Below are 21,970 nucleotides of genomic sequence, written 5' to 3' on the forward strand. Positions count from 1 at the left end.
AGAAAGCCATTCAAATTGGAGACGAACCAGTCACAGGCTGAAAGTCTCGATGATAAGGATAATAATAATAAGAAGAAGAAGAAGAAAACCATTAAAACGTTTCAATGCAATTTTTCTACAAATACAATGGTATTCCAGGTTTTACTTCACATAACTTATTTGTTTAGACATACTTAAATCAAAGCGACGTATTATATATTGATATGTGTGTCTTAAAATTTCTATATCAGGCCTGCCCAACGTACGGCCCGCGGGCCGCATCCGGCCCGCCGCTCCATTTTATGCGGCCCGCGTAGAGCTTGAAGATTCTTCTTATATCTGGCCCCTTCTCTGCTCTAGAAACTCTATAACTAGATATTTGAACAATCAAGGCTGATCATTCAATCTTTAATTTCTTAAATTTTGTTTTGAGATATACTTGTAGGTTCTCTACATACATGATTTTTCATCCATACAAATTTGCTTGATTTCTTAAATTGTAGAAAATGTTAAATACTAAATTTTTTGAGGATTAAAAATTTACGAGGAATCTCGCCAATTACATTCTTCAAAACAAACAAAATTGAATTTATGTCAAGTTTGAACAAAAGTTGCCGAGCATGAGTTTTATACATAAAAAAGAATATAATCAATATTAGGCAGATAAAGACGCTGGTAAATAGCTTTTAAATTGAATACATCATTCTCAGATAAATTTTACGGACTACTTAGGCAGAAATTTTGTCACAGAGTCCTAGTAGGATTTCACAGAACGATAGTAATGACTATCACTGAATACTGGATATAAGTGTGCAAAATTGGATTGAGCTATCCTCAATTATTTCTTTTTACAGAACTCTGAGTAGGACAGAATTCTCCAGATTCTTGATCAGGATCTTATAATAATTTTAGAGTGGGGTTCTGCGGAATAATAAGGACAATTGTCACAGATTCCTTTACTGGATTATTGTAAAATCCAAGGCTCCAATTTTATCAAACTCTGGTCAAAGTTTTCAAACAATACTAGATGAAATTGCGGCAAAAACTTAAGAAAATTTTCGATAGAATACTAAGAATGATTTTTATAAAATCCTGAACAACATTCTCAGAGAATTGTGAAGAATTTCTAAAAGAATCCTGAGCTGAACTTAGGTGTAATCGTAAGCACAATTCTCACAGAGTTATCTAGATTATCATAGTAGCTAATACTATTGATATTTCTTTTTATTTCATCCCACCATTTTTTTTTCTGTATTGAAAAAAAGTTTGGCCCGCCGCTCAATATTGTTTCTGAGTTATGGCCCGTGGTTCAAAAAGGTTGGGAAGGCCTGTTCTATATTATTCATTATTTTCATGAAGAAAATAAGACAAAATGTAATAATAATACAATTCATTTAAATTTACCAATAATTAGTACCAAACGTGTATTAAATTAATGAAGGTACAAAAAAATAAAGTTACTGAACAAATATATGTAAAATTTTGCCATTTCATGTGTTTCCGATGACAAACGGCAAGAAATATCAAAGAATTGAGATCAAAATTGCTGTTGCAAGTTACCCTACAAGGGTAGTCAAAAACGTTTTTGAATTTTTATAACAAACACTATAATTATCAAAAACTTTTAAAGTTGTCAATTTGTACACTACTAAGTAATGTCACTGATAGCAAATGCTTCGAATGACATATTTCTACCATTTGTGTGGTACAAGGGACGTTTTTCAGCTTTAATTTCATACTATCCTATGTGTAATATGATTTTCACCTCCAGTAAACCAACCAAAAACAAAAAACAATGCCCAAACCCTCGCCAAAATCATATGTTGTATACCTAAAAACAATAAACGGCGTAATAAATTATGATGATTTTATTCAATGCTGAACAAAACGACAATTCGGTTACATGTCGAAGTGTTGCAAGTTTCACCCCTGCAAGATACCCCGTTTGACGGTACTGCCAAGAATAAAGTTCATGAAGGCCGGTTTTCATTCAAAATACAACTGTACAATAGCTTCTAATGAACCGATTGACCTGACACGAAATAGCAAGTAAGGGAGAGTTGACTATATTTGCCCTATTTGGGACAAATTTAGTTTGTAGCTTTATGTCACTAGAGTCTCAATTTTTTATTAGTTAGGGTAGAAAATTATTCGCAGAATTTTTATGAAAAACTTCGTAGTGACAGTTACCTAATTTCACGATTGATTGGTATAATGTTTAGAATAATCTGCTTGTTGAGGCTATCAGCAAGCTGCCGGGGTGTTTTCATGACACCGCACCGGCAGACGATCATGCCTCATGCTGGGGCCCCTAACACTTTACTTCTCACTACACTTGAGTAATAAATTTCACTTACCTGCAACTTATTGTACACACCAAGACTACTGGTAGCTAGAAGAAAAGAAACATTATTATCAGCTAAAACTACTTACCTGGATGATCATCATTCCAAATCTCATCATAATTATTTCTGCACTGTTACTTCAATAGGGCCTAAATGACGTGAGCGAACTCTCTTTCGCTAATAATTTCGCTAAATGTTAATTTGTTGTTGTTTGCTTTCTCCTTTTCGTGATATTTCTATACATATTGTTCAGTTCCATGTACACAAACACACTACAATATTTCTTGCAACAACCTGCTGTCAGAACATTCCATACAAAATTCAATAGGGTAAAGGACTATATGGTCGATGTTCAGACGAACTGAACCAAGTGCTTTTTCATGGTTTCAGAAAAACGTACGCCGGTCATTCGATATATCTAATTTTTTGCATTATTTGTTGTAAAAATAGAATTTGTATATTTCATAATGCATTGGTATCAAAATTGCATCGGAAAAATCCGAATTGATGGAGTCCTTAACGTATCTTCAGAACGATGAAATATCAGCTAGTCCGGTTTGTCTGAACACAATGTATCAAATCAATTTCACAAAAATCGTTAAAGTGAAAACATCTCATTCGTAACTAATTATTCCCTATGGATCTAATACGTGGGAACAATGCTCTTAAAAATTAAACCTTTATTGTTTTTGTGTAAACAATGCTTCAATACCGCAAAAACTTACCTCACTATAAGTCTTTATTTCCTATCACTTTCATGGTTCGATGCTGCAAAGAAATAAAAAAAAAACATGAAATAATATCCAACATAACGCATAGGGCGATATTCAAATCTGAAAAGGTAATAGATGGCTCTTTTTCAATGGTAGTAAATCTAAATTTCTGAAGCAAAGAAAGCATGACGGAAGATGAACTAAACACAAAACGTTATCTAAGCATTTACATTACGCTTGATTTCCAATCACTAGTTTTTCGATCCAGTTTCTTAATTGCAAGTAATTTACTTTTTTTTATTTCCCATTCATTTTGTCAGTTCTCGACTACCATTCTTCCATGCACTTGTGCTGGAAGTTTGTGAAATTTGAGAAATAAGCGTAGCGCGATGAGTGAGTAGAATGCAAACATCAGTGTCGCTACTCGGCGGCCAATGAGAGAAACTGCCTGTTATAATGTTTTTGTCTGTACTTTTGGCCGCTGGTGCCAACTGTTAGCATTTGAGAACGATGTAAACAGTCGATACCCCATTGGAAGACTATGTACATTGTCATATTTCTTCTACATATGAGAAAAGTTTAGTAGTGTTTCACCATCAGGGCAATAATTTTAAATATACAACTTCATTAATTTCAACTCGTAGCTTAAGATTTAACTCAAATTACATGGGGCATTCCATAAAGCCCTCAACTTTTCGCCAAAATGCAATACTGCTTGGGGTTCTATACAGAAAATTCGGACAATTTTGCTCCATAACGCTATAGCTCTGGATTGAATCAGAACATTCCGAGAAGTTAAGGGTGTTCAACAGGTTTGAGGAGTTTGGAAAATCAATATAAAGTTTTAAAATTAAAGAAGGTATATTTGATAACACCCCATGTAACAAGTAAGCACGACAACCCGAGCAGAAGCAAAGTTTTGACCATCAAAAAGAATCATTTGATTGTCATAAGGGAAAATCTGCTGATAATATCTAAATTTTATTCCTGGAACTTCATAGCAAAATATGATGTTTGCAATTCTAATCAATAGCTAACTGGTATTGGTTAAGATCTTTTAAATATGATATGGTAATGGTATTCCAGGAGTAAATTTGTGATATCATTTTCAGATATTTCATCAGATGATGAATACATCAAGTTATCATGTTCATTTCCAAACTTCAATCACCGCGTGACTTTATCATAATGAGCATTTTATTGGCTTTTTTAATGAACGCGATACCACTCAAAGAGGAAAGGAGTAAAGGAAAGCAATGAGTAATGATGATGGATAGATGCATAGAACTTAAACTTAATCTGGCATTCTTATAAGAAAAGTTCATGGTACTTTCAATACGCTAAATTTATATTTGGATACCTTAGAAAAGTGTGTTGTTTTGCCATATTAAATTAATGAAGAATTTTGTATAAAGACTACAGTAATGTTAAGAAAAATCGATTCAATCGAAACTAGATTGTGCAAATCAAGCTAACTATATCCTACCGAACAAAATCCCATTATGTATGCTTGGAGGTTTAAATCTCATGTGAAGGTATAATAGAAGCACCATTTTTAGAAAAAATGTCTTTTAAAATTATATGGAAAGCCCTATTTACAAATAAGTCAAACGGAAGCTTTCAATCCATATTATGCATGAAAAATATCGCAATAAAGCCAAATTAGGTATGAAAATAAATTCAGCATCTAACAAAAACAAACGTATGTACATTTCAAGGTCATTCCCTGTTCATTGCACAAACAAAAATAATAACAAAAATGATTCCCCTCACATATCGAACCATCCACCGGAGAAAGTCATCGCTGCGTGGAAATAAGAACATTTACTTTCGTTCCAGTTTCTAGCGCCGAGCTGCAGCAGAAGTCTTCCAGCAGGCTCACTCTATACGTAGAAGCGCGTGTCCGTCTGCTGCGCCCTGTGAGCGGCCACCGTAGGAAGTTAGTTTACTGTAACAGTTATGCTTTTGTGAGTTTTCGTCACTGCGCCGCCCGTTGTCTTCAGTCGGTACCAAGTCATGTTTTGGCGAGAATCGCATCTGCGTAATATTTGTGGGTTTGATTCCGGCTCTGCTTGCTTACGTTCCGTAGGATAAATTCGCCTTTCATTAGCGTCAGCAGATAACTCACGTGCAGTTGGATGGTGGATTAAGGTTGTTCTTAAGGGGAGCTTTTGTTACAAGACGCAGACAGCATTGCCGAAATGAAATAAAAAACAGGAGCGTTGAGGACCGTGAACCGTGATGAGCTTCGTGGCAGAATAATTTTACAGTTCAAGGATGCTACACGTGGGGAGCTTCTTATGCCAGGTATGCTCCAGTGCGATTTTGTGGAATGGAAACGCGCTTCACTGGCCGTGAATTTGGGTGTTCTTTGGAGCGGTAATCGTTTCAGTTCGATGCTTTGGCCGGGTTCGATGCACTCTGCTGTTTTAGTGAATGGGGGCGGATGTTGATCTACACGAGATCAGAAAATTTTGAAATTGTCGATGAATCACGCTTTTTGTAGGTACAAACTTATTGTTGGGTTTTAAATAAATAGCAAAGAATGGGTTTTCCCGATTCTTATTCTGAAATATTGATATATTTGATTCTTAATCAAGCGAGAACGTGTGCAAGTTAACTGCCGTGAATCGCAAGTCAGTCCCATCTGCATTATCGTCTAAATTGAGATGAGTTCAGTTTTCAACATATCTTCTAATGATCTTTCGACTACACTAATGAGACAACATGATTTGTTCAGAAAAAAAATAGAAAAAATACTCAAATTGTCCCATACTGAAAAGTAACCGCTACAGTCCCATTACAGATTTCCGGACCATGCAACACAAAAATGAAACATGTTTTGATTATCTTCATAGTTTTCACTGAAATGTATCAGAGTGAAAAGCAATGTCTGAAAGTATCATTGAGATTAGAACATGTTTCAGCCTCCTAGCATTTTTTGTTTATTTGTATGGGAAACGAGTTTTAAAACTTCACATCCCATTTTCGCTATGCCTACTTTTACAAATGGGACTGACTTGCGATTCACGGAAGTTAAGGTTTTCCAAGAACTCTTTGAAGTTTGTGCATATGATTCTACACGAGTTATTGGCGATAAATTTATCCTTTCTATGTAGCAGAATATCTCACAATACTGGATTCTAGAAGATTGTTTGGCATAGTAAGAATTATATGCCTTCTTTCAAATGCTACCTGTTCTTATATGAAACTGCTTTATGCGAAACGCCCATTGTGCCAAACGTCCTTATGTGAAACGTCTTTATGCGAAATGGGTCGCCCCCATTTTAAAGGATAGTTCGTATGGTCAGATCCGAGTTTTGGTAACTATGTGAGTACAGCAGGCGTTTTAGTTCATCCACGCTTCCTGGAATATGCCTGCTATGTACTGGTGTATTTAGCGATCCATTGATGTTTTTTTTTTATATGGCACTGGCGCTTATCTGTTCATAGCAGTGCAATTAGTATTGTTATAACTTGTACCGATGTCCTAGGTCCTCCAAGGACTTTATTGAATTTAAGTCTTAGTATCTACAAGCGTGATCAACGGGATATCGAAAGTTTTTTAATATGATATAGTCTCTCAACCATTCATTTAAGTCTTTGGAACATTTATTTGGTTTGTACGGATGTTTTCAGTCCTCCAAAGACTCCATTAAATATAGGCCTTGGGATCTACGACCGTAATTAGTGATTTAAGTTAGTTTTCAAAGACTCCGAAAGCCCCTTAACAATCATGTGAGTAAACGGTGTATTGTATTGATTTGTGCAAATGTTCTTGTCCTCCAAGCCCTAACGATCTATAAGCGTAACCAATTATCAATGGATTGTTTTCAAATATCGTGAAACCCCTGAAGGTGATTATAAAACAAAGCCAAACTTCGAATTTTCAAGTGCACAAGACTGGAGAATCTGACAACAGTTCGCGTTGAAAATCAATCAAACTTCGACAGTGTTTGGCATAAAGGTTTGATTGTAAAATTAAAAACCTTTAATTTTCCAACATACATTGTTAGAATAATTCAATGCTATCTGTCAAATCGTACACTTCAGGTTAATTATCAGAACTCCAGGTCTGAAAGACTTCCTGTAGGAGCTGGTGTTCCTCAAGGCAGCATTTTGGGACCAATATTATACAATATTTTTACATCTGACTTACCTGAGTTACCTCAGGGATGTCAAAAATCTTTGTTTGCGGATGACACAGGCCTCTCCGCCAAAGGTCGAAGCCTGCGTGTCATCTGTAGTCGATTGCAAAAAAGTTTGGATATTTTTTCTTCATACTTGCAAAAATGGAAGATTTCTCCTAATGCTTCCAAAACTCAACTAATAATATTCCCACATAAACCAAAAGCTCTTCATTTGAAACCTTCAAGTAGACATGTTGTCACGATGAGAGGGTTTCCAATAAATTGGTCAGATGAAGTTAAGTATCTAGGGCTCATGCTAGATAAGAATTTAACTTCCAAAAATCACATTGAGGGCATTCAAGCCAAATGTAATAAATATGTAAAATGTCTCTATCCCCTTATTAGAAGAAAATCAAAAACTTTGTCTTAAGAACAAGCTTTTGATATTCAAACAAATTTTCAGGCCAGCCATGTTGTATGCTGTACCAATATGGACTAGCTGTTGTAATACCAGGAAGAAAGCTCTGCAGAGAATTCAAAATAAAATTTTGAAAATGATTCTGAGACTTCCTCCCTGGTATAATACCAATGAGTTACATAGAATATTCAATGTTGAAATATTGGAACAAATGTCAAATAAAATAATAAATAATTTCAGGCAAAAATCGTTACAATCTTCTATTGCCACGATTAATGCGTTATATGTTTAGGTTAAGTTAGGTTAAGTATATTAAAAACTTTTTTTTTTTCTCTTATAAGCAGGTGAAATCAACTCACCTGTAAAAAAACTGAACTGCTACGGCAACTGAAATGTAATATGTTGTTAACAAAATGTTAATTAAATCTTAAATTTGTTTTACCAAATTAGGATGATAGTGTTGTCTAATAACACAGAACACCTAGATATAAGAAATGAATGTAATGTTTGGAATGATACTAATAAAGAAATTAAAAAAAAAATCAAACTACTTGTGGTGGTGGTGGTGACCAATGGGATAAATTTTCAACGCGGAGCGCTGTTTGGTTCTCAAGTCTTGTGCTCTTGAAAATTTGAGGTGTGGCTTCGTTCTATAATCACCTTAACTATTCATATTATTGAACATAAGATCGTATAGAGTTGTATCGATGTTCTTGGACTTCCAAAGACTTCGCGGAATATAGGCCTGAGTACAAACGTAAGCTGTTGTATATTGATGATATTTTAATATGGTAAAAAAGCTTAACTTTTATATAAGTAAATGGATCAATGTACTGATATGTACTGATGTTCTTGTCTCTTCAATGACTCCATGTAATACAGGCCTTAGAAGCTACATGTGTAACCAATGCTCTGCACGAAATATAGGCCGAAAGATCTACGAGCGTAAGCAGTTGTTTATTGATGGTATTTAGCTATGACATAAAATCTTAAATCTTCATATAAATAAACGTAGTATTGTTTTGATTTGAACTGATATTCTCGGATCTCCAAGAGCTCCATGAAATAAAGACCTTAGAATCTACAAGCGTAACTAGTCTTGACCGTTCCAAAAATACCCAATTTACATGGGTTTCGAACGATTTTCCCCAACCAAAGGTCATTCCGTTACATAATTTGCCACTTAATTGCCTAAACTCAATTTACGCATTTCGTAAAACACGTGACGTAAAAGAAACTTCGGGAACAGAAATTTCAGTGTATCCTTCCATTGTTAAACAACCCAATTGTTATAAAATATTTTGTTATCGAGTTTTTAAAGCTTAACAATAAGAAGTAAACTTACATCATTTACTGACAAAATTTTCAAATCCAATGATACTTTAAGTATAAACAGTCAAAAAACAATGTTTTACTGAATTCATGAAGCAGCGAATGGTGGCAGCTAATGTTTTTTCTAGAACTAGTCAAAAACATTCGTTATGAAACTAATACCCTTTTCAACGTGTTCTAACCCTCTGAGCAGTATTTCAATTAAGGGAATCAAAATAGTAGTTTACGGAACAAGTTGCAGAATGATGATTTTTACAACACGAGTCGTAAATTTATATAATAATTACGACGAGTGCTGTAAAAATCAAGTTCTACAACGAGTTACGTACAACATTTTTTGCATTTTCGTAGAAGGCCACTTGGGGGTATCAGAAATTATATCGGAATACATTCACCAACATTTTACAATTTCTAAAATATGGTTTTGTAATGATTCATTACGCAACTCAAACCAGTTGCGTAATGAGAAAGCGTTAGGGGGGTCCGTAGCCTTGAGGTTACGCTTTCGCTTCATAAGCGGAAGGTTATGGCTTCAATTCCCAGCCCCTCCACCAAAAACCCGTCCAGCCACCAGAAGACACCGCACGAAGGACCGTGCTTTGGGGAGCACATCCATCCTCCGTCAGTATCAGATGGTGACTGAGACAAACTGACCCACTTCGCAGGCAGCTAGCCTCAAACGACTCAGGAACACGGCAAAACGAACCACCGCTATGAGCAATGGACTATGGCTTATGGAAATCGATTGGACTATCAGCAGAGCACTCTCCTACCTGTTCGGTGTGAGAGCAAAAGAGTAGAAGAGAGTAAAAGAAGATGTAAATATAGATTAGTTAAAAATAGATCTATATCGGTAAAGAAGATACAGATGAACTGATTCCGGCACAGTAGTGGCCACGAGCACAAAGTGCCTTTAATAAAAAAAAAATAAATCCGAAATTTAGCGAAGGATTTTATAAAAAAATAGAAAGCGTTGCGTAATGAATCATTACAGCACTGGTTTCAGTTGCGTAATGACTATTCCCACACTGCGTACTTCAGTTCAGGAAAGTAGGCTGTTTCATGACAGATTGGCGTGATGAAAATCAGCCTATTACGATGAGAAATTGCAAACAAGTAGATTTAAGTACCGTGTTCCTTTTATTCTGTCAAAGATAAACAATTAGGGCGGAAATAAAAGGTACAAACCCAAGTAACAATTCAGAGCCACAAATAAACATGCATGTTTAACTAAAGTTCAATAATGGTAATGACAGCTGAATAAAAATTTTGCCCTCCAAGGGGAGCTGAAAAGATACTCTACAATACAAACTAAAGTCAATGTTCGGAGTTATGCATTGGAACGCATGAAAGTTCAATCACCACTCATTGAACGTTTACAAAGATTCTCATTCGACTAGTCAAGATTTTTTTACTAATGAGCCGAACAAAACATGAAGCATTGCTATTAGAAAGCCAATATTCGACCAAACAAACATGTGTATAAGGTGGCATCCACCATTTACGTAACGCTCTAGAGGGAGAGGGGAGTAGGCTCAAGCGTTACGACTTATACAAAAATTTTAAATTTTCCATAAAAAAAGCTTTACGAAGGGGGGGAGGGGGTCGACAATTTCCAATTTAGCGTTACGTAATAAATGGACGCTGCCTAAAGGGATATTCAGTAAATGATTTAACGTTTCACTTGCTTCGCACTTCTATTTCCAAATGTTCAACATAAAACTGATTGAGAGCTGAATAAGTATTTTATAAAATCTTAATTTCAACACCGGTATATTATTACATCAAAGAGACCGAAATAACGTATAATAAACACTTTGTTGAGCAATAAATAAGCATTACCAAAGAGAACACACTATAGCCAAATTTTCGAAATTCGTGTTGAGTTCCGAATGCATTTCAAAGCTCAAATTAGTAATATAAAAAGAGTTATCGGATACAATCATAACTGATGTTTTCTCAATACTTATTAAATGTCTGTTCAGAATTTCGAAACACATTAACCACTAAAAAATCCGGAGGTTTATTACCTATGTTTTCGAAGAAAAAATAGTTCATAAGGGGAAGAGGTGGAAAAATAAACAAGGGTGGTAAAATAACACAGCGTAACAAAAATGACACTTTTGCGTGTCTCAAGGATCAAATTATGTGTCTCTCGTAGTTTTGGGGTTGCCGAATCTGATGCCATTCTCAGAAATGTTCCAGCACGTCACAATTTTTAGCTACAGGTCGCCAAAGTTGTGAAAAACACTGGTTTTGTTGATGTGTACATACAATTTAAGGTATAATTTATCAAACTTTTTTGTGATCTAATCCACCAAGCATGCAAAATAGGACCTGAACTTTCAATTTGGACATAATTTGGTTGAAATTGCACGATTAAATTGAGATTAAACCGATTTTTTCAACACGCTTACTGTCTCCATACCAAATTCATCGTTTTTCTAATATGGGAAAATGCAATACTTTTGCAAATCATCAAAAAATAACTTTTCCGCATCGAAAGTATTATGAACTTTATTGATAAGTTTTGCTGTACACATAAAGTTTAGATTCCGGGGCAAATTTGGCGAATAAATTGCCTTACAAGCCGGCAAACTTGCATGCAAGTTGGCTAAAATAGTCAATTTTTGCATTTTCAACAGCCAATATCTCAAAAACTAGACGTGCTGTGATATTTTTGAAAACAGCAATGGAATCAGCAACCCTTAATTAAGTAAATAGAGGTATTTTGGTACTTGAGACAAAAACGTGTTCCGCAGTGTAATATATTCTAAACATAAATTTCCCAGTATCAAGATTCTTAGTTTTCTTTTCAGGTGAATTGTCCTCAATATCCTCTAAATGATTTCAATATATTCATCCAGAGGACTATCTCTTTAATGCATAAGAGATGGATAAACCATACAAGCCATTAAAATTAATAACCAAATACATATATAATATGTAAAATAAATATTTTTTAAAGAAGATGATAAATTCATTAAATTAGAATTTTGGTCAAAAGAAATGGATCCTGATATCCGATTATTCATATAAGATTCAATCACTATACCCTAAATAAAGCTGACTGATCTCAGCTTGGGTTGGTGCTGAACAGCAGCTGAATAATACGCTTTTTAATTGTTGATTAGCATACCATATGTTGATTAGACATTGAATAGATGCTGAAGCATGATCAATATTCTGCTACAAGAGGTATATATTCGCATTGGAAGGTTGATACATTAATTCAAGGATGGCGCAGATGGCAAAGCATACCGCTGACTATGGAAAGGGCTTGATGTTCGAATCCTTTATGATTTTGTACACTATATGTAATGTAAAGTGCGGTAAAAAGTTGTTTTATTTTTTTTTAATATATATTTCATGCCAGCCGAATACAGACTATCATTATTATTTTTAACTTTATTTGTGAGACTTTCAGCCCATGGCTGGTTCGTCTCCGGAATAAAGGCTGAACTAAATGCTTATAAAACGTTTTCAAAGCTTCAAAATAAAGTTGGCATACAACAAAATGCTTTAAAGTCTCTCCAAACTTGTGTGAACAACGCCTGGACAAAAGCTGGCCATGAATATTAATAACAGATTATTAAACATGCTGCTGAATAAAATGGCCATGGTTATGTTTTATAAATAAGTGAATGTTTGTTGGGAGGTAGTCCAATATACTTCTTTGATTTGCTTTATTAGTTTCATTGTCGCGAAGAAAGAAAATTAGGGTCGCGTGGGGCATTCTTTGCTAGAACAATTTTGGGATCGAAAAAAAAGTTATATCAATACATATGTGATCTAAAATGGGAGATTTATTGTTTAATCTGCCTTAGATCACGAGAATAACCAGAAAAAAACACACATATGGAACGTGTTATTTTGAATTTCGGTTACATATTTATTAAAGGGGGCCCAGATAGCCGTAGCGGCAAACGCGCAGCTATTCAGCATGACCATGCTGATGGTCGTGGGTTCAAATCCCGCTGGTCGAGAATCTTTTCGTAATGGAAATTTTCTCGATTCCCAGGGCATAGAGTATCTTCGTACCTGCCACACGATATACACATGCAAAAATGATCAATCGGCAAAGAAAGCTCTTAGTTAATAACTGTGGAAGTGCTCATAAGAACACTAATCTGAGAAGCAGGCTCTGTCCCAGTGAGGACGTAAATACCAAGAAGAAGAAGAAGAAAATTTTATTAAAACATTACATAACACTAAACGATGACTTCTTGAAAACACTTTGGCAGCATTCAGTATGTTATTTAGATCATTGTAATATGGTAATAATAATATACATGCATGAATATTTTTTTCTTTTTTATTTTTTTTTTCGATTTTTGGGCTGTCTATGAACCACGTGGTCTTTTTTTTCAGACCTTCTTCCCCCTTGTGTCATTTTTAAAATTTGTCATTGGCCAGCCCCTTTCCCCCTGCATCGTTTATTGACAACTCCATATCAAGAGTACTAGAGGTTTTGGCCGTCAAAAACAGCGATCTGCCCCAATGTGCTCCGTGAAGAGCAAGCAGTTATAACTAGTAATGAGTGATCTCATTATTGGACCTTCCTTAACCGAATGGTTAGAGTCCACGGCTACAAAGCAAAGCCATGCTGAAGGTGTTTGGGTTCGATTCCCAGTCGGTCTAGAATATTTTCGTAATGAAAATGTCCTTGACTTTCCTGGGCCTAGAAAGAATCATTGTACCTGCCACACGATATACGAATGCGAAAATGGCAACTTAAGCAAAGAAAGCTATGCCAAAAAGAAGAGGAGTTATCTCTTGAAGGTTTATGAACAATATTCATACATATATAAACATATATGAAAAAAACATTCTGTCAAGTTTTGAACAAGGTTCGATAGGTGTTAATCTATGTTTGGGATTCGATATTCAAGTAGCTGCTCAATCTTTAAAGCCCCGTGTTTCCAGTGATTTATACGGAATTGTCGTCATTTTCAAAAAGATGACCGCAATTCTAAAAACCTTAGAAAAAAAATGTTGATCAGACCTGTAATTTTGATAGAATTCTTTTAAAAGACAAGATTGATTTCAAGAAAACATTTGTTTTTTTTTTTTTGTATTTTCTTATTTTTTTTCATCAACAAAAAAACATCAGTTTCTCTGAAATAAAATGCCTGAAACTTCAAAAATCTATAGTCAAATAGTTCTACTTAAAATGTCTTTCTTAGCTAAAAAAATGCAATACTGCCAAAACGAAATTTCAGGTATTTGCATCTCAAATTCTGTTTTGGAAATTCTTCTCGAAAACTAATGCATTGACCTAGAAGCATTATTCAAGCAATTTAGTACATATATTCTAAGAATTTTTTTCCAGTGAATGTAGTCTACCAACAGTTTCAATAGAATATTTTTGATTGATTACTTAAGAGTAAATGACAGAAAAATGATCCAAAGATGTATTTCAATGCAAAATTTAAAATATAGACTGATTTTTGCTCAAAGCTAGACAGGCTGCCATGGTATTGTTATTCTAACAATACGCCAAGCCGTTCCCATAGGAGACGTTAGCCAGAAGGTAGGATGCCCTCTTCAACAACTAATCCAATTTCTCTCGCTGATAACAAACGCTGATAATAACGCCAGTAAACAAATTAAATGTAATTATCACGGTCGATACTTTTGTATGAAATACAGGCTGAATTTCCACAACTAATGTGCCTGGTTTGTATGTTAAAGAGGGCTTTTCGTATATACACAATTTTCTATAGCACTATCTTTATTATTATTATACGATTCTTATGTAAAACAGAACATATGGAACTGTATAGCTTCATTTTCATTTTTTCCATATTGAAAGCATTCTATTTTTTTTTTTTTTTTTTTTTTTTTTTTAATTTCTTTATTAGTATCATTCCAAACATTACATTCATTATTTCTTATATCTAGGTGTTCTGTGTTATTAGACAACACTATCATCCTAATTTGGTAAAACAAATCTAAGATTTTATTAACATTTTGTTAACAACATATTACATTTCATTTGCCGTAGCAGTTCAGATTTTTTACAGGTGAGTTGATTTCACCTGCTTATAAGAGAAAAAAAAAAAAGTTTTTAATATACTTAACCTAACTTAACCTAAACATATAACGCATTAATCGTGGCAATAGAAGATTGTAACGATTTTTGCCTGAAATTATTTATTATTTTATTTGACATTTGTTCCAATGTTTTCAACATTGGATATTCTATGTAACTCATTGGTACTATACCAGGGAGAAAGTCTCAGAATCATTTTCAAAATTTTATTTTGAATTCTCTGCAGAGCTTTCTTCCTGGTATTACAACAGCTAGTCCATATTGGTACAGCATACAACATGGCTGGCCTGAAAATTTGTTTGAATATCAAAAGCTTGTTCTTAAGACAAAGTTTTGATTTTCTATTAATAAGGGGATAGAGACATTTTACATATTTGTTACATTTGGCTTGAATGCCCTCAATGTGATTTTTGAAAGTTAAATTCTTATCTAGCATGAGTCCTAGATACTTAACTTCATCTGACCAATTTATTGGAACCCCTCTCATCGTGACAACATGTCTACTTGAAGGTTTCAAATAAAGAGCTTTTGGTTTATGTGGGAATATTATTAGTTGAGTTTTGGAAGCATTAGGAGAAATCTTCCATTTTTGCAAGTATGAAGAAAAAATATCCAAACTTTTTTTGCAATCGACTACAGATGACACGCAGGCTTCGTCCTTTGGCGGAGAGGCCTGTGTCATCCGCAAACAAAGATTTTTGACATCCCTGAGGTAACTCAGGTAAGTCAGATGTGAAAATATTGTATAATATTGGTCCCAAAATGCTGCCTTGGGGAACACCAGCTCTTACAGGAAGTCTTTCAGATCTGGAGTTTTGATAATTAACCTGAAGTGTACGATTTGACAGATGACTCTGAAAGCATTCTATAATTATGCATAGCGTCAGTCCTTTTCTATCGTAAATCCTATTTTGGAGATCAAATGTGTGACATTCAACAATAGCTTCCAAGAAAACAAAGGCCTGCCAATGGAGACGATCGATCAACCTGGATGGGTGTTCTACCTTTGTAGTCAATGAACCTGTGGAAAACAGCGTGCACAGCAGCACTAGATATCCCGGCGAAGGGAAGAAAAGCCCCGGATCGTGTTTTATACGTCTGCATGCATACTCAAGTTCTCAACCTCTTCCATGAGATCGTGCGGCTGCAAATCGATTGGATGCATGGTGGATGTTTAAATTGAAAATCCCCCGCATGGTTGGAGTTCTCAACGCGATTCTGCTGGATGCTGCAAGCTAGCTGCTGAAGAAGTCTATTCTTTGCCATTATTCACGGTTGTTGAACTTGAAGTTCATGGTCAAGCCGTTCGATCGCGATACGATTGGCCCAAGGGCTGCTCGGAGTTGTGCAGCACATACAAGCACACTATAATTGGGAATAATCGATGAAAATGAAGAATAACCACTATTATTTCTTGATGCGATTGGACAACCAATAATCCGGGGTATTGTGCAATAAGTAGCTATTGCCTGGTCGTGCTGAAGTAGAGGGAAAATCTGAAGAGACACAAAATCAGATTCGCATCATGGTTGAATTGTATTGAAAAGTTCATCCAGATAATCTTTTTAATTCTAGCGATTGGCCCGAATCAACAAAAAGGAGATTAGCACGAGCCTCTTTGGAATGCGATGGATTACACAGCGGAACAAAAATGACATTTTTGCGTGTCTTAAGGATCAAAATATGTGTCTCTAGTAGATTTGGAGTTGCATTATCTGTTGCCGTTCTCAGAAATGCTCCAGCACGTCACAATTTTTAGCTACAGGTCGCCAAAGTTGTGTAAAACACTGTTTTCATTGATATTTACTTGAAATTCAAGGTATGATTTATCGAACACTGTTGTGATCTAATCCACCAAACATGCAAAATAGGGCTTTAACTTTCATTTCGGAGATAGTTTGGTTGAAATTGCAGGATTTAGATTAGTTTAAAGCGATTTTTTCAACGTGCTTGAAGTCTCCATACAAAATTCTTTGTTTCTCTTATCTGGCGAAGTACTATACTTTTCTAAACCATCAAAAAATAACTTCTGAGCATCGAAAGTACTATGAACTTTGTTAATAAGTATTGTTATACACATGAAGTTTGTATTCTGTGGCATTTTAAAACAAATAAATTGCCATACAAGCTAGCTAACTCGCATGCAAGTTGGCTGAAATAGTCAAATTTAGCATTTTGAACAACCCATATCTCAAAAACTAGACATGCTGTGATATTTTTGAAAACGGCAATGGATTCAGCTATTCTTATTTAACTCAATAGCGGTATTTTGATGCTTGAGACAAAAACGTGTTCCGCAGTGTTACAAATACAATTGATCGTATCTTGAAAATTATACATACTGAAATCTTGACAATTTATGCTCATATCGCTGCCAGTTAAAGCCGATTTCAAAAATTTAAGTGTTACAAAATGTATACCACTTAAAAGAACCATTGTAATTCGAACAGCAGTTCATCCCAAACTTTCCGTTCGTGATTTAATATCTATTTTTATTCTTCTTCGGATTCCTAATTATAGAACTCATTTATCTAAAATAATCAAAATTATTTTTTCTAGATATTTTTCCAAAGTTTCAACATTGTATATTCTATGTCATTCATTTGAACTAAACAAAGGAGAGTGCTTTCCAACAAATCTGAAGGCTATTCTACTGGTCTTGCTCTTCTAGACATAGATAAAGCATTCGACAGTGTTTGGCATGAAGGTTTGATCGTAAAATTAAAAAACTTTAATTTTCCAACATACATTGTTAGAATAATTCAAAGCTATCTGTTAAATCGTACACTTCAGGTTAATTATCAGAACTCCAAATCTGAAAGACTTCCTCTAAGAGCTGGTGTTCTTCAAGGCAGAATTTTGGGACCAATATTTTGCAATATTTTCACATCTGACTTACCTGAGTTACCCTCAGGGATGTCAAAATCTTCGTTTGCGGATGACACAGGCCTCTCCGCCAAAGGTCGAAGCCTGCGTGTCATCTGTAGTCGATTGCAAAAAAAGTTTGGATTATTTTTTTCTTCATACTTGCAAAAATGGAAAGATTTCTCCTAAATGCTTCCAAAACTCAACTATAATATCCCACATAAACCAAAAGCTCTTCATTTGAAACCTTCAAGTAGACATGTTGTCACGATGAGAGGGGTTCCAATAAATTGGTCAGATGAAGTTAAGTATCTAAGGCTCATGCTAGATAAGAATTTAACTTTCAAAAACACATTGAGGGCATTGAAGCCAAATGTAATAAATATGTAAAATGTCTTTATCCCCTTATTAGTAGAAAATCAAAACTTTGTCTTAAGAACAAGCTTTTGATATTCAAACAAATTTTCAGGCCAGCCATGTTGTATGCTGTACCAATATGGACTAGCTGTTGTAATACCAGAAGGAAAGCTCTGCAGAGAATTCAAAATAAAATTTGAAAATGATTCTGAGGCTTCCTCCCTGGTATAGTACAATGAGTTACATAGAATATTCCAATGTTGAAACATTGGAACAAATGTCAAATTAAATAATTAATAATTTCAGGCCAAAAATCGTTACAATCTTCTATTCCACGATTAATGCGTTATATGTTTAGGTTAAGTTAGGTTAAGTATATTCAACTCACCTGTAAAAAAACTGAACTGCTACGGCAATGAAATGTAATATGTTGTTAGTAAATTGTTAATAAAATCTTAAATTTGTTTTACCAAATTAAGATGATAGTGTTGTCTAATAACACAGAACACCTAGATATAAGAAATGAATGTAATGTTTAAAATGATACAAATAGAGAAATTTAAAAAAGGAGGGTGCTTCAGAATCATTTTCAAAAATTTGGTTTTTGAATCTTCTGCAGAGCATCCATCCCTAGTATTACAACAACTAATCCATATTGGTACAGCATACAACGATTTCTACTCAAATAACCCCGAATGCCATTGCCCCGATCCATCACCCGAATGTACCATAACCCCGAATTCCATCACCCCGAATGCTATTTCCCCGAATTCGCAAATTATCTTTGACATGATGATATTGATGACATTTCCCTATGATTTTGGAATTCGGGGTAATGTCATTCGGGGTGATGGGTCGTTCGGGGTTTTGGAATTCGGGGTTATGGCGTTCGGTTAATGGCATTCGGGGTAATGGGTAGATTCGCATACAACATATCCAGCCTAAATTTTTTTTAAGAAGTTAGAAAGCTTATTCCTTAGACGAGGTTATTATTTTCTGGTAATAAATGTATACATATACTTTCAATATTTGTTTAATTGCTTAAATATCCTCAGTGTGATTTTTTTAAATTTGAATTTCTCTCTAGCATTAACTCGAGATACTTCACTTCTTCAGACCAATGTATTGGAACACTTCTTATCGTGGCAAAATGTCTACTTTAAGATTCCAAATATAAGAGTTCAAATTCAAAATACTTCCAAAGCTTCAAAACCAGCTGCGTGTTTTATCACCAACCAAAAACCAATTCCCAGAACTATCTAAGAGAATCAGCAACAAACCTCAAACCAATTCATTTTGAATGCCATCAAGTGAAAGGGAAAAGCATTCGAAGCTCCCATAAAGAGAAATTTGTAAACAAACCCCGATTATCCCGACGTGGCGCAGTTTAAACCGGCTTAATGAGAACAACGACAACACATCCCACACCTCTGGCCCGACTGTCATCATCCCGCCGCGGCCGGCCAATGAGATGCAACGTGGCGTCCAATCCCGTGGTCAATTCCAGTCACATACACGCACGCTGTCGTCGTTTTCGTCATATATGGCGGATGGGATTGTTCTTGCACGGAGAAAATCCAGTTTGAAACAACCAATTTTATGTTTGAGTTTTCAAACTAAGAAATCACTTGGTTTTAGGCACAACAGTGAATGTTTGAAATTCATGCTTGCGTTGAAAATTCACTAATAAAATTATTGTTTCTTTATATGTTTACTTTCAATTTATTAAACAATTCTTTGTTAGTTTCAAACCAGTTTATTCGTCTATGTCGGCCATCCTCTTTGTATGACTTTTTCCGGTCAAACTTAATGCAAGCGGGGTAGTTATTGTAACTCCCGAAGTTTCGACTCGTGGGTTGGAGTATACTTCAGAGAGGTTATATGTGTAACGTTATTTTTTCATGTTTTGCTAGCGTTGATTTGTCACGATGTTAATATTTTTGATTTCTTTATTACAATGAATTCTCCCTAACTCGATATTGAAGGGACCATCGAGTTAGGGAGGTATCGAGTTATAGAACACAAAATCAGTGCAAATGCGATTAAAGGAACCATCGAGGTAGCCATGAAAACCAATTTTACTATGGACCTATGCACGGGTTCACTATTTGACGTTTTAGCGGTGCCGTGTTATTTATGTAACCATGGCAACGAGTGAATTCGGCACCGCTCCAAACGTCAAATTTGTGAAACTCGTGCATTGGTCCATGGACCGATGCAAGAGTTCACTAATTTGACGTTTTGAGCGGTGCCAAATTCACTCGTTGCCATGGGCACGTAAATAAACCGGCACCGCCTCAAAACATCATATAATGATGCTCCAGAATCATTATATAATTTTTTTACGAATCTTCTGCAGAGCTGCTTCCTGGTATTATAACAGCTAGCCCTTCCTGGTATTCTCCGTATCCTTCTGCTTCCTGGTATTTATGACAGCTAGCTTATAATGGTGCAGCATACAGCATGGCCACCCTAAACATTTATTTAAGGTGAAGATAAATCGAAGCCAAACCTCAAATTTTCAAGGAAGCACGGATCTGGAGAACCAAATATCCGTTTAAGCTGAAAACCTAATCGATTGGTCACTCGCTGGTGGTTTGAATTTTGAACTTTTGGCTTCGATTTATCTTCACCTTAAAGATCAAAAGCTTATTCTTAAGACATAGTTCGTTATTATATTTGGCTTGAATGCCCTCAATGTGGTTTTTTGATGGCTTTTCAAGCTAAATCATCGTGACAACATGTCTACTTGTAGGTTTTCAAAGGAAGAGCTTTTTAATTTTATTGTGAAAATGCACTCCAACCTCTTTTTACGACCGTTCTTTTTACTACGGTTCTTTTTACGAGCACTTTTTTACGACCGAAATTCAGATTAACGACCGTTTTTTATAAATATATAAATATCAATCATGATGTTCAGCACAATTGTGGTGGTCCTTGAAATGCGGAATTCTGCCACCAGGCGGCGCTAGTGAGCATCGACATTTAATTTACTGATATCTTAGGATCGGACCACTTAGAAAGATGGCGTTTTTCAGCAAAGTTGATCAGTAACTCAAGGAATATCATTGTTTGATCCATTAAAGTAGAGATTTTTCCACCAGGTGGCGCTAGCAAGCATGAAACTTTTGTTTTGCAAATATTTCTGGATCTTGAGCACATAGAAAGACGACGTTTACGGCTAAGTTTTCTAGTAGCTCAAGATTTATAATTATTCTACCAGAGAGATTCGAGGTTTTGCCACCAAGTGATACTAGTGAGCATGAAACTGAGGGCAAACTATTGAATTAACCCTTGACTTACTGAACAAGTTTGCCAAAAAGCGTCATTTTTCTAAGTAGTCAGGAACCTAATACATATGCAAAATAAAAGTTTTATGCTCACTTGCGCCTCCTGACGACAAAATCTCGAACTCCTTTTTTTTTCCAAGACGATATCTTTCTAAGTGGTACGGATCCTGTGATATCCACGAAACAAAACAAAAACGTGCTCTCTAGCGCCGCCTGGTAGAAAAACCGAATCTCTTGACTGAAATAATGGTAGCCTATGAGCTACTGAACAACTTTGCTGAAGACGCCACCATTCTAAGTCAGGTTTCCCAACCGGTGGTCCGCGGACCCCCAGGGGGCCGTGGCGATCCTTCAGGGGTTCGCAAAATCATTGTCAATCAGTGTTGTGATTGATTACTGATTAAATGTAACGAAACTTCTACCTTTTTTCGTATTTCAAAAGACTGTTATTTTCGAGTTGAAAATTTTTGAGAATGCAGGCGAGGT

General features: G+C 35.4%; 1 protein-coding gene across 1 annotated transcript in view; it reads right to left on the bottom strand.

Moving 5' to 3' along the window:
* The window catches only part of LOC5574311 (protein gustavus), a 756,279-nt gene that overhangs the window by 547,403 nt on the left and 186,906 nt on the right, over window positions 1-21,970 (bottom strand). The window contains exon 3 of the mRNA XM_021845167.1: window positions 3,050-3,092. The gene's annotated coding sequence lies outside the window, so the exon portion shown is untranslated. The remainder of the gene's footprint in view (window positions 1-3,049; window positions 3,093-21,970) is intronic.

The sequence above is a fragment of the Aedes aegypti genome, chromosome 2 (genome assembly GCF_002204515.2).
Source record: "Aedes aegypti strain LVP_AGWG chromosome 2, AaegL5.0 Primary Assembly, whole genome shotgun sequence".
In the NCBI taxonomy this organism is placed as follows: Eukaryota; Metazoa; Arthropoda; class Insecta; order Diptera; family Culicidae; genus Aedes; species Aedes aegypti.